General features: G+C 36.6%; 1 long non-coding RNA gene across 2 annotated transcripts in view; it reads left to right on the top strand.

Annotated features, from left to right (window-relative positions):
• The first annotated feature begins 4,655 nt into the window (after window positions 1–4,655).
• The window catches only part of LOC126424537 (uncharacterized), a 30,570-nt gene continuing 21,332 nt past the window's right edge, over window positions 4,656–13,893 (top strand). The window contains exons 1-3 of one of the 2 annotated variants that reach the window (XR_007576182.1): window positions 4,656–4,725; window positions 4,846–4,982; window positions 6,789–6,983. This is a non-coding gene — a long non-coding RNA (uncharacterized LOC126424537). The other variant, XR_007576181.1, reaches the window with a different exon arrangement.

Consider the following 13,893-nt stretch of genomic DNA (forward strand, 5'->3'; position numbering starts at 1 on the left):
ATATGTGCAGATACTACATGCAAAATGTGTAGTGAATGGCATAATTCAAAAGAACTGATAAATTAAAACTCCATACCTGAGGGTGAAGTTTTATTGCTTGCCAATGTAAGCAGAAGCTAGTTTTGACTCGTGTAAGTTTCTATCACTTCACACACACCATGAACTATGTGCCGCACAGTGCTATAATTCTGCAGATGCATTCAGTGATATATGTAGATTCTGTCTGCAAAGTGTGTTGTGAATAGCATTAGTAGAATAAAATAGAATAGAATCTTTATTTGCCTTTCAGTATGTTTTTCATACAATTGTCATCGTCAGTGTGTTCAATGCATGTTTTAAAATTACAATAATTATTATTGTACATAATTGTGCCTGTGCAGGGCGAGCAGATACGTATGCTAAAGTAATATTGATAATACAACAATTATTCATTCACAATAGTAATAATAGATCATAACTGTTAAATATACAATAGTATCAAGATATAATTATGGTACATCTTATTTATACATGTAAAAAGTCTTTGTTGGAACATTACTGGAACAAACATTTAGGTACAATTCATATGGCAGTTCTTTGTTTCATGTAGCATATCTCTTTTGCGTCACTGTTTAGAAACCCATCAAGTGAGTAATATGGCGTGCATTTGAACCACACTTCTATTGTTTGCTTAAAATTATTCATTGGTAGTTTGCTCACAGTCTTTGAGAGTTTGTTATAAAATTTCTAGCTAAGGTGTTTATGTCTCTTTTGTGTTAATGTCAACCTTGTGTATGGTAGCTCTATGTTACTATTATTTCGAGTATTATGAACATGCACTTCAGATCTTAGATTAAAGTTCTTTATGGTCTCTTTAGCATATATTAAACAATTATAAATGTATATACTAGGTAGTGTCATTATCTTTAGTTCTTTAAAATGATTTTTGCAGCTTTGTCTTGCTGCTAGTCCTAAAATGCACCTAACTGCTTTCTTCTGCCACTTGAAGATGGTACTTGAACCCACTGAATTACCCAAAAGAAGTACCCCATATTGCAGTTGTGATTGGAATAAAAGCAAAGTATATGGAGATTAGCAGATTTTTACTGATAACGTCTCTCAGCTTGTGTAATAGAAAGAGAGTTCGAACAAGTTTCCCACATAGATAATTTGTGTGTCTGTCCCATGTAAGTTTTTGATCTATATGTAAACCTAGTGAGTTGATATTTTTTATATTCTGTTCAATTGGTTTCAGGCTGAAGTAAATTTCTTCAGTTTTCAATTTCTTTATTGATAAAACGTTGGCTCTGCACCAGCCACCATTCACTTCAGTTATTAACTTGTTGTATTTTATGACATCTTGCAGATTTTCTCCATTTGTTATTAGTGTCATATCATCAGCATACAGTACATTGTTGCATGGCATATAATTTGAGAAGTTACTGATGTAAGCAATGAACAGGAAAGGGCCAAGCACTGAGCCTTGTGGAATTCCTCTCTTTACTTTCATGGGTGTTGACTTTTGATAGTTTGCTTTTACTAATTGTATCCTATTGCTTAAGTATGATTGAAAAAAATTGTAATGGTTTATCTACAACACCATAATGTTCTAGTTTTTTATCATTATTTCATGTGTGACTGAGTCGAAGGCTTTTGTTAAATCTAACAGTGTAGCACAAGTGAGTTTCTTGTTTTCATATCCTTCATATATATTACTAAGGAGGCATTCAACTGCTTTGGTTGTCGATAGTTCAGATCGAAAGCCAAACTGGTTCTTACTCAATAATTTATTACTTTCAAAATAATTGTAAATTTGGATATGTATGCGGTTTTCTATTACTTTTGATATAGTGGGAACTATTGATATAGGTCTATAATTGTTTGGCATTTTTTGTCACCTTTCTTATAGGTCAGGAGTGTAACTGTCATTTTCAGACATTCAGGGAATACTCCTTCTTCAAGTATCCGGTTCGTTAGATATATTAGTGGCATTAAGAATGCAGTAGCTATGTGTTTAACAATACTGTTACTAAGCCCATAATAGTCCTCTGTTTTTGAGTTTTTAAGTTTCTTTATAGATTTGATAATGTGGTTGGAGTTGATTTTTGACCAAGAGAATTTCTTGGTTGCTGGTGCTTGTTGTTTAAGAAGGGTTACAGCACCTGAAATATTACGAGAATTATGTTTACCAAAAGAAGAAGAAGAAGAAAAAGAAGTAGAAGAAGAAGAAGAATGAGAGCTGGCACAATTTATAAAATATTCGTTAAGGATGTTGCAGTTTATAGGCACTGTGGCTTCCTATTTGCCCATATTGATTTCCCTTTTTGTTATATTCCAAGCTGCTTGACAGGCATTTTTTGAGCCTGCAATATATTCATCATTTACTTTACATTTAGCTGTTTTTATTTCATATGTGTACAACTTCTTATGGGTCACATAGTGTTTCCTGACTTCCTCGTTTTTATCACTATTATTTTTAGTACAAGTAGCAGTGTTCTCATTTGCATGAGCTCTGAAGTGTACCACTTATTAGAGTGCAGAGGTATTTTTCTGTTGTTAGGGGTTCATCTTTTTGTAATAAGTGGACAGTGAATATCTACTGCATTTTAATGATATATAAAGACTTAGAGAAACATTCATCAATACTTTTTATATTGTGTAGTGTGTTTGGCCAATCTACCACCTTCAGTTCATGTTTCAATAGTATAATATTGCTCCCTTTTAGTATTTAGTTCTCTCTGGGTTCAAACTGCCTGTTCCGACCCATATCCCATCATGATCAGATGACTCTAACTTAATCACATCAATCTTTAGTTGATCCTGATTTACATTACTAATTACATTATCAAGGCATGCATCTAGTCTAGTAGGTTTTTCATTTATACAGTTGCAGTTTAGTGTCTTTAGGCTGTTAACCATGTCATTTACATTTTTGTACTTTCCCTTATATCTATATTGAAGTCACCTGCAATAAAAAATTTGTGATTTTTGTGTTTAGTGAATAATTTGATTAGTGAATTTGGTTTATCTATAAGAACTTCCTCATCAGAGGCTGGTGTACGCTACACAGAAGCAATGATAACTTTTTGGGTATGCAATACTGTGGCTGCTACTTCAAATACACCTTCAATGCAATGTTTGTGTAGGTCTATCACTAAATGCTGCAGATTTAAGTTTTCTTTGATGTTGATTGAAACGTCACCATGTGCAATATTTTTTCTACAACATTTTGTGGCTAATATGTAGCCATAAGGTACACACAAATCTATTTCTGAGTCATGCAACCAATGCTCATTAATACACAGTACGCTACAGTTAATTTTGTCTGCCAAGTACTGTAACTCACTTAACATGAAATAATATTAAATCGTTTTTGTTACTGGGAGGAATACTTGTTGCTTTTTCTGTTGCATTATCTTTACTGTCCTTTGGAAACTGTTGTGACCAAATCCAACTTGTGTTAGATTTGGTCACTACTGCGAGTTTCCCTGTACCATACCTTTGAACTGAGGACTATAAATTGTTTTATTAGCAGAGCTTAATTTTTCTCTTACAATCCCAAAGATTTTTTGTTTTTTGTTTTTGCTTAGAAGTGACTTTCCAAAGCCATTTAGATGCTGACCACAGCTTGTACGGTAAGCTCTGTTACAGAGACAAGGTTTGCTAAGGGGCACAATTGTGGCGTGGCAGCAGTCTGAAATATCATTCACGTCAATCACTGGTACGTTCTTGAAATGTTTACATACTGAATCATAGAGGTTATTTGCATTTTTAATTTCGTTGTTCACACATGATTGTTCTATTAGATCATAACGTTGAGGTATTTTGGCCACTATTACATTGGTGTATGTTAGCTTACCCAGTGACTCTTTCAGTGCTTTTGTTGCTGCAACTGTTTCATTGTGACACACATCATTAGCACCTCCTACAATTACTTAATACTCCTTTGATGATAGATTCTTGCATTCTTCTTCAACACTGTCAGCAACTTGTCTTAATCTTGCATTAGGTATTACTAGTCCCTGAATTTTGAACCTTCCTTCTGCATCATCTGTTTTCAGTTTTATAGCTAACCTTCTTCCGAAACTGTCTGAGAAAACTTTTAAGTTATTTTAGTGTTTATTTTTTCGTAGCACCTTTGTGTTCGTTTGATGAGTAGTGAAGAAGTAACAAATTAAAACGTCATGACAGATGCTGAAGTTCGACCACATGAAAAGCGAAAATGTAGTGAGCGATAAACTTTTTTTCCTTGCAACATTTTATGGGGACTGTTAGCGAGGAAAGGTTTCGTAAAGATTTGAAATTATGTGTGAAGTTTGCTGGAAGTCGCCGCTAAGTGTCATCATTTTCGAGTAAAAGATGAACAAAGTTGTAATATTGGAGCGCCATGAGCTTCAAGACAAATGCTTACTTTCCAATTGTGATAATTATCTAATCGTGTTAAACTTAACTTACCCTTAATGAGTAGATTATAGCATGTTAAATTTTTAAATTCGATCACTAATTACGCGAAATATTAAAAATAAACTGTTTGTTTCCACTGGAAGCTGTCTGGATACGCCACTTGCAACAAAAAGTTCATTACAGACACACAAAACGGCGTTTATATTGTAGCTCTGTACGATCCCTCGACAAAATGAACTTCGCTGCAATTTTGCGAGCCAGTAACGCTGAAACGTTGGCAGCGCTGGCGCAGTTAGTCTAGAACAGTCATCCATCTTGATATTAAGGTGGGGTGTGACCGTGGTAAGTGTAGTAGCCGAAGATTTCGACAGGAAATTGGTGCAATCGTTGTGTTGATTTTTCATGTATTAGCAGTTTATTGCCTTGAGATAATGTGAATGGTTATGCTTTTTCAATATATAGCTATTTCCAAACATGAAAGAAATGTGTGGATGAGAGGTTTATATTCTCTTTAGAAATTATCTGCAACTGCGCAGTCATTGCGTATGCCTCATTAGTACCAAAAATTTGAGACGCGTTTATTAGTTACGCGCAAGTGGGTAAGTCATCTTTCCTCACGTTATTTGTTTTTATCTGTGTACTGACTTCTTTTTAATGGATCTATGTAATCATTTGAGGACCATTAGAGTACACAACGTAATTTTTAATAAAATTGTACGTGCTTTGTACAGCAGAGTAAAAAATGTAGTACTGTCAGAGCACTCATCCGAAACCGTAAAAAGAATGTAAAAACGAAGTATCGTGATTCCGGTAGCCATTCTTGCTCACGAATTAAAGCAGCAGATTATATATTCATTGTAATTTAGGAAACTATTGTTTCCGTTTCTTTCGTGGCAAGTAAGAACCTGCAAATTTGATACTAGTTATTTACGTAATTATATACGGTGTTGGGGAAAGTACACACTTCAGCTACCCGAAGGGGAAACTGTCGTGATTGATTGAATTGTGTTCTGATTTGTACGAAAAATTACAATGCATTACGGGAAAAACGAACTTACTCCTTTGGGCTTGAAAAAACTGAAATGACAAACAAAGCAAGAGCAGGTATTCTCTTATACCAGTGCCAGAATGTATAATACATCGTCTGCTAATGTGGAAGAATTTGTTTGGAAAAAAGACTGTTACTTTTCAATTCTTTTGCAAATGTTTTTGTTCGTATATCATGCTTAATTTATAAGGTATTGACCATGAAAATCACACAAACCGAGAGAGAGCGTGTGTTGTATCGTAGATCGCACGAAGAGCTTAACCGCCAGTCGTCATTACGTGAAGTGTAATTATCACAAATCGGGCAAAGAATGGTTTGTTTTTATAAATCTTCAATGTGCCGTTGCCTTGAAACGAAATACTTCCACACGAAAATTACGGAATCCAAAATGCATTCCCATGTAACGAGTCGATAGCAGTTGGTGACGTCAAAATGACGTCATGTTTGCACGTATTTTTGTAAAATGGAGGACACGTATTTCTTTATCGTGTAAAGGTCTGCGTGGCTCGTTTATCGTGGGAGTTGTTGCGTGTGGCAAAGTTTATATGTACTTTGTACTACGCAGCGTATGGCTGAAGCATAAATTGACTTAAGAGTAATATGTAAACCAGTATTGAAGCCATGGGTGTTAATAACTAAGTAACGGCTTAAAGTCACTCTTACGTTGTAACCAATTCCTGATGCGGCACTTTGTGTGCTTACTTGGGTAATCTTTAAATTTTGTCATTGCTACATGCCCTTAAACAGTGCTGTAGACAAGAAGTGTGTACCATCTTCAGTTGAGTTACTAGGGAACTAGAGATAAGTAATGGTGTATCTAAAAAGTGACGCCATTACAAAATGCGATTGTCTGTAGTTATTTCAAAAAAACATTGTTGTTACAGAATTTTATGTTTTATTTTTGTAGAGCATCTTTCGTATATGAAAGCGTTATTTCTTTGCATGGGAAAAAGTGGTATGTCTTGACAATATACTGTCAATGGAAAGGGGAGCGCATGCAAGACAGACATATTAGGAAAAGAACGTTGCTTTATCTGTTTTCTAAGTTATTACAAGCATACAAACTTCCGAATCAGATGCAATTAGCTTCGACATGTACACCAAAACTATCAGCTGTTACCGGGAATGTGCAATTACGTGTTTGACTATGCAGAAGAATTTATGCTGAAGTGATACTGCAGAGTTTTTAATTATCTGGTCTTCTTTCTTTCAGTGAAACTCATTGTAATAAATAAATTTGGACACAGAACTCCAGTTTTACAAGAAGTTCAAACAAAACCAGTTACAATGTGCTAGTTACAATTGCTTTTGGCTTCACAATGTCATAGTTAATGTATGCTATAAATGTCGTGTTTAGGTTACTCCCGTGTGAACCAGAACTCCCAGCTGATGATACTGGGACTTAAGTATTAACGAGAACAGTAGTGTGGCTAACAAGCTGTATTCCACAAGTCCACACTCGAATAGGACATAGCCTACCAAGAGCCATACAAGATCGTTTTTGCAGAATACCAGTTTACAATCTATGCGGAGTTCCTTTCTCAGATTGTTTGTAAGTACTCTTGATACACTACTACACTGTAAGATAATTTACTGATGCTTATTTCTGTTTTAAAGCAGAGAGTAATCAGTCTTCTCATTCATGTGTTGTATTCTGTAAATCCTAATTATGAAGGACATTGTGGGGATGTGGAGTGAATTAAACAGTACGTTAACTTGCAGAAGAAATCATTACAGACTGTTTGTTGCACAAACTAACAACAAATTAAAACTGTGGCTGATTTACTCACATTAATAGTTAAAAGGGATTAATTCATTACAGTGTAACTATAATCTTATGTAAAGGGAGTCAGTGCTGAAAACTAATGGAGACTTAAACTGGTGTATTCAACACATTACAGTAGCTGCAACCAGAAGCTGAAACCATTTAATTTTACAAAAACCAGTTATGTAACTTTTCGATATTGTTATCAATGCCCTAATGATGTCATATTTTGAAACAAGTACAAAAACATGTGACGTCTAGTTGATAAAATAAAAATATGTAGGTGGAGAGTTAAGCTAGAAATAGTCACTCTAGATAACTTCGACTAGTTTACTGTGGGTCTTGCAGCAGCTTGCCACAAAAGATAACACATCTACAGTCTGACATATTACTTTATTTCATGTTATATTAAACCCAAGTTGTGAATACATCATGTGACTTGTAGGTCAAGTCAGATACAAAGATACATTAATGATTTACATTATTTACCTGTGATTCTTAAATACAAACAGATAGCCGTACGAGATAAGTGTTCAGAGTAGATGATGATAAAATAAATGTATTACACATTTATAAGAGACAACTATATGTAAGTACAATGTGAACTATCTGTTATGGTTGAATGTCATAGGTAGTCAATTAGTTCTTTCTAAATAAGTAACCTTTCTATACATTAATCTTTTAATGAGTAGATATATCTAACAGATATTTCTTTAATTTAGCTTCATTTAGGGCAATTTCTGTTGTGGGAGGCAGTCAGTAATTTTGTTTCCATGCCATTTATCAGTGTTCTGCACCACCATCAGGTTTGTAAGTTGATACTGCAGATTTCCCTCTTGTCAGAGTTGTCATGGTTTATATTATGGTCATACAGACCATGGATTTCCTGGTTACTGAACACATTTTGGGCTGCAGTGGTCATGATTTGTCCGTTGGTGAGAACGTTACGGAATAGTCTTACAGGCTTATTTTGAGGTAAAAAAATTTTAGTTGCCAAAGCCAAATTTACCCAGCAGATAATTCCATAAAACGTGGGTGATAATAGCCATGAAGTACGTGGACAAATACTGTTGTCTCAAAACGAAGAGATAATTCTGATAGCACATGTAGATGAGCTCAATCTTTTAGGGTTGGCTGGATATGAGACAGTTAATTTTACTTCCAGTATGCAGTCCAAAGATATGACACATTGTCTTTCTATCAGTTGATTTCCAAGTCACATTTATATCATTTTTGGTTTTAGTGGATAAAACTGGTCTTAGTTGAATTAATTTGCATTGAACCAATTAACCGTTTCGTTGTTTATGCACTCCTCAAAACTGTCATCTGATCATCCACTCGTGAAGATTGTGGTCTTACCGGCAAATAAAGTAAATTTACAGGGCGGACTTGCACATAGTGGTAGATCTATAAACGACTGTGGCTTTAAAACTGAGCCTTGACAGGAACTGAGGAGTCCATTTAGATTGAGCAGAGGTGTGCCATACCCCACTTGAGTTATTGTAGATCCCGTTTTTCTCGCCAGGAGATGATGTATCCAATTACCCACAAAGCCCTTCATTCCAACTAGTTTGGCTTTCTTGCAGAGCCCTTTTGAAAACTAAATTGGCTCTTGCTGGTAACTCTGCTCCTCTTGAGGTGTCCAGTAATTGTAGCATGCATTAATTTTTCTAAAATTCTAGAGAAAACTGTTAATGAAATAGAATTGAGTGTTACTGAGCTGAGTTTCATCACCATGTATGTATATGGGCTTGAGTGGCATATTAGTCTTTCAGCAACAATGTCTTGTTGAATTGGGGCATTAAAATATGGCACAGGATAACTCCTATCCACAGATCTTAATATTTCAATAGATTGTTTAAAATGTTGTACAGTTGTTTAGTTAAAAGTTCCATCATTTGACTGTGGTAATGCATTTTGATGACTGAATTTACAGATTTTATTTATTTAGTGTATGGCTAGATATGAGACATCTGTCATGGTTGAAATTTACACTTGTATGTCTAGATTACGAATGTAGTCCATAGTTTGTGGAGTCGTGAAACCAAAGTCACTAGCACTGCCATTATATTTTCTTGTCCTACATTCGGTGATTTGCTGGATCGTCTGTTGTGTAGCACCAGTCGCGCTCAGGCATTGAAGTTATGTTCCACTTGAAGTGGGAGGCTGCACAGTTTGCATGGTTGGTTTGGATTCTGTTTACTGTGGACTATTATCTGCGAGGGAGGTTGAAACCAGGTTGTGGCATCTTCTTCGCAGGAGGCATTGTTGGGCAGCATTTGTCGTTGAGTCTCTTCTGCCACTCGATGGTAGTTGCTGTTCAAGTGCATGCCATCTCTTGGTGGTTTTCTTGAACACAGGCGATTAGCGTTTGTATTGCTGATGTCAGAATGTATCGGTAGTTCTGGATTGTCCATTATTTTGTTAAATTCTCCTAAGGGAACATCTTTACGTCGGAGATCTGGCAGGGAGCGAGACTTCGCACTGGTAGCCAGTGTATGGGAGTAGATTTTAATGTGCCAGTGATAAGCTGCATTGTGGTATTTAGAGTACTCCAACCATAGAGCTGAGCATCGCAGAGTTGGGACTGTAGAGCCCTGAGTTGTTCCACGTAGTTTACGAATTATGTTGTTGAGAGTTCTTATTTTTTGCAGCAACATTTTGGAGATGTTTGAAAGACAGTGTTCTATTCAATGTGACCCCTAGGTGATCAGATGTAAAGTATCTTTTTATCTCCTGATCAATATAAAGCCCAGAATTATGACTATTAATTTGCAGAAATTTGACCAAACTTAACATTGTGATACTTGAAAATGGCCAAAGGCTGAAATCATTGTTGTACAATAGAATAAACAGCATATACAGCCAAATTGTTTAATTTTCATTTAGATGTATTATGACTGTTGCCACCAAGCCATCTAAAGGGTATAAGATAATTGAAATAATCAATTTTTCAAAATATAATGTAAGTGGATAGGTAAAAAAATCTACTTACCACGTAATGACATGAGAATATGCATATAAAGGTGTTAAAAGTTCGCGAGCTTTCAGAGCCAGCGGCTCCTCCGGGCAGAATAATTGAGGTGTAAGGAACAAGGGTGAAGGAAAAGGACTGGTGAGTGGTGGTTGGTTTGGAAAAGTTGCCCTGAGCTGGGGTTTCGGGGACTTACCAGATGGGACGAAAAGGACATACTGATTATTGGGGATTGCATTGGACAAGATTAGAAAACTTGAGCTTAAAGGTGTAAGACAGGGTAGTACGCAAGACAGATTACTGACAAAACATTGTGCACAAATTATTAAGAGTGAAAATCTAAGTTCATTGTATGTGATTGGGAGGGGGGAGGTGTGAGTAAAAAAATATAGTTCAGAAAATAAAGAAATAGAAAATTTGAGTGAAAAAGAAAGTTACTGATTTTAAAAAAATCTGAGTTGAAGAAATTGATGTAAATTATGGCCAGGAAGGAAACCTGTTGCAGTTATTGAGAGGGACTTCTTAATAACTCTCACAATTGCCTAAATCTTGCCAGTCCTTTCATCCCCTCTTCTTTACCATTCACCCTTTCTGCCCCTTTATCAATCACCCACTTTCTCCTCCAGATGCGAAAATATTTTGTTGACATACATAGGGAGGAATAATCACCATGATAAAATAAGGGAAATTAGAGTTCATATGGAAAGGTATAGGTGTTCATTCTTTCTGCATGCTAGAAAAGATTGGAATAACAGAATTGTGAATGTGGTTTGAGGAACCCTCTGCCAGGCACTTAAATGGGATTTGCAGTCTCTCCATGTAGATGTAGATAGAGGTAGATGTAACAGAAGGGCTTACAGCCAATTCATGTGGTGGTGGTAAATTGGCAGTCCTTTGATATCTTGAACAGTGTCCTTTCAGCCAACCATTTCATTTGCTAAAGTTATGCCACAAATACCCTTTCTTCCCAGTTCTTCAGTACCTCCTCATAACCTTCGGCATTCTTCTGTAGCACCACATTTCCGAAGGTTCTATTCTCTTCTCGTCTCGGCTGTTCATTGTCCACATTTCGCATTCATACAAGCCTATACTTCAGAGACATTCAGAAAGAGCTTCCTAATACAGGGCTATTACAAATGATTGAAGCGATTTCATAAATTCACTGTAGCTCCATTCATTGACATATGGTCACGACACACTACAGATACATAGAAAAAGTCATAAAGTTTTGTTCGGCTGAAGCCGCACTTCAGGTTTCTGCTGCCAGAGCGCTCGAGAGAAAGCAGTGAGACAAAATGGCGACAGGAGCCGAGAAAGCGTATGTCGTGCTTGAAATGCACTCACATCAGTCAATCTTAACAGTGCAACGACACTTCAGTACGAAGTTCAACAAAGATCCACCAACTGTTAACTCCATTCGGCGATGGTATGTGCAGTTTAAAGCTTCTGGGTGCCTCTGTAAGGGGAAATCAACGGGTCGGCCTGCAGTGAGCGAAGAAACGGTTGAACGCGTTCGGGCAAGTTTCATGCGTAGCCCGCGGAAGTCGACGAATAAAGCAAGCAGGGAGCTAAACGTACCACAGCCGATGGTTTGGAAAATCTTACGGAAAAGGCTAAAGCAGAAGCATTTCTTAAAGAGGAGATTGGAAAGCCAATTGATTGGTCGTGGTGGAGATCACGATCAACAATTCATGTCATGGCCTCCACACTCTCCCGACTTAACCCCATGCGATTTCTTTCTGTGGGGTTATGTGAAAGATTCAGTGTTTAAACCTCCTCTACCAAGAAACATGCGAGAACTGTGAACTCGAATCAACGATGCTTTCGAACTCATTGATGGGGACATGCTGCGCCGAGTGTGGGAGGAACTTGATTATCGGCTTGATGTCTGCCGAATCACTACGGGGGCACATATCGAACATTTGTGAATGCCTAAAAAAACTTTTTGAGTTTTTGTATGTGTGTGTAACGCATTGTGAAAATATCTCAAATAATAAAGTTATTGTAGAGCTGTGAAATCGCTTCAATCATTTGTAATAACCCTGTACTTAAATCTATATTCAGTGTTGACAAATTGCTCTTCAGAAACACTTCCCTTGGCATTGCCAGTCTACATTTTGTATCTTCTCTACTTAGGTCATTAGCAATCACTTTATTGCCCAAATAGCAAAACTCATCTACTGCTCCATGGCTCATTTCTTAATCTGATCCCTGTGGCATTACCTGATTTAATTTGACAATATTCAGTTGCCCTTCTCTATCACGTTGTTGTTCATCTAATATCCTTTAAAGACACTGTCCATTCCGTTCAGCTCACTGTTGCGTTGCTTTTAATGCTCTCGGTTTGAAGTATCTTGAGGTCTCAGATTGTGATGTACTGAGAACATATTATGGAAACTGATGCTATGCAGAATAGTACCAAATGATGTAGGCTGAACAAGAGATGAATTTTAGAGATTGGTATCTCTCATATAATACAGTTGATCACGTGTTCAAGTTTAACAATTCAGTCGAAACAGAACACCAGAAATCCATCTCTTGCTTTTCCAAACACATATGGAAGAGAAATTGCCAATTATCAACCAAAGTTACAGAGCTTGCTGAATCTCTCAATTACCGAACATCAGCACTTTGAAAGGTTGTTGTTTATTAACTAGCCATGTTTGAAAGGTTGTTGTTTAATAACTAGCCTGACGTGTGACGTAGGTGATGCAGATATGACAGTTTCTGTGTGTGCCATCAACGCACACATTTTCAAATAAATGTTATACAGTGAATCCCAACTTCTACACTCTTCATGGTATTTTAAAAAATGATGTAAAATGCAGAAAAATGTAAAATGTATAAAATAACATTCTGAGCAGCAAAAGTTACATATGGAACCTCCCCCCTTGCGTTTTCGCACTGTATGTGTAATTTCAGACACACAAAAAGCCATCAAAATGCACCAGGGACTTGTTTATTATCTAATAAACCTTTATCATCAAATAAAGTGCTGATGTGATGGGAACTGGTCACTGTTGCTTAGTATGATGCTTTTCGAGACTTTATTCTTCTCGACTGCAAATATTTACGTAAGTATTCCATGTGGTGTTTGCTTGTGTTGTTGTGCGTCTCTTGCACTGTAATAACCTTCATGTTATCAGGTATTGTGCATCCTCAGTTAAGCAGAAAATAGCACACGTGCAGACTATCACTCACATTGTTTGTGAAGTATCACAAGTGCTTTCATAAATATTGAACTTCACAATGAGAGTAAATTCTCAAAACACATCTTGCTAAGCATGGAAAATACGTAACTTGTGTTGTTTAAAGCAAAACATTAGTCTTTGAGTAACTTAAAGTGAGTAAAGGTGTCATCTAGCACTAAAAGTGGCCAAACAACGAAACATGCAAAAATGGTTCAACGAAGGTGTCCAGATGATCACAACAATCATGAAGCTGCTCATGTGTGGTTGACAGTTTGGAAATGGTTGTGATTGGTCATGATACTTTGTTACTCCCATCAATCACCATGCTGCGCAGAATTTGGCAGTGGCAGGATGTATGGCATGAACTGTTAAACGTTTACTGTTTAGATATGCTGTGTAGAGGGCCCTGCTTTCAAGGAACTTAGCCATGGAAAGTTTGTGAACTCTACTTGATGGCCAACACCATGCCAGTGTAGTTTTACATAAATTATTTCAGTTTTTTCTCAAAGAACATTTTTTCATAAAGCATAAA

Source organism: Schistocerca serialis, chromosome 10 (assembly GCF_023864345.2).
Source record: "Schistocerca serialis cubense isolate TAMUIC-IGC-003099 chromosome 10, iqSchSeri2.2, whole genome shotgun sequence".
Classification (NCBI taxonomy): domain Eukaryota; kingdom Metazoa; phylum Arthropoda; class Insecta; order Orthoptera; family Acrididae; genus Schistocerca; species Schistocerca serialis.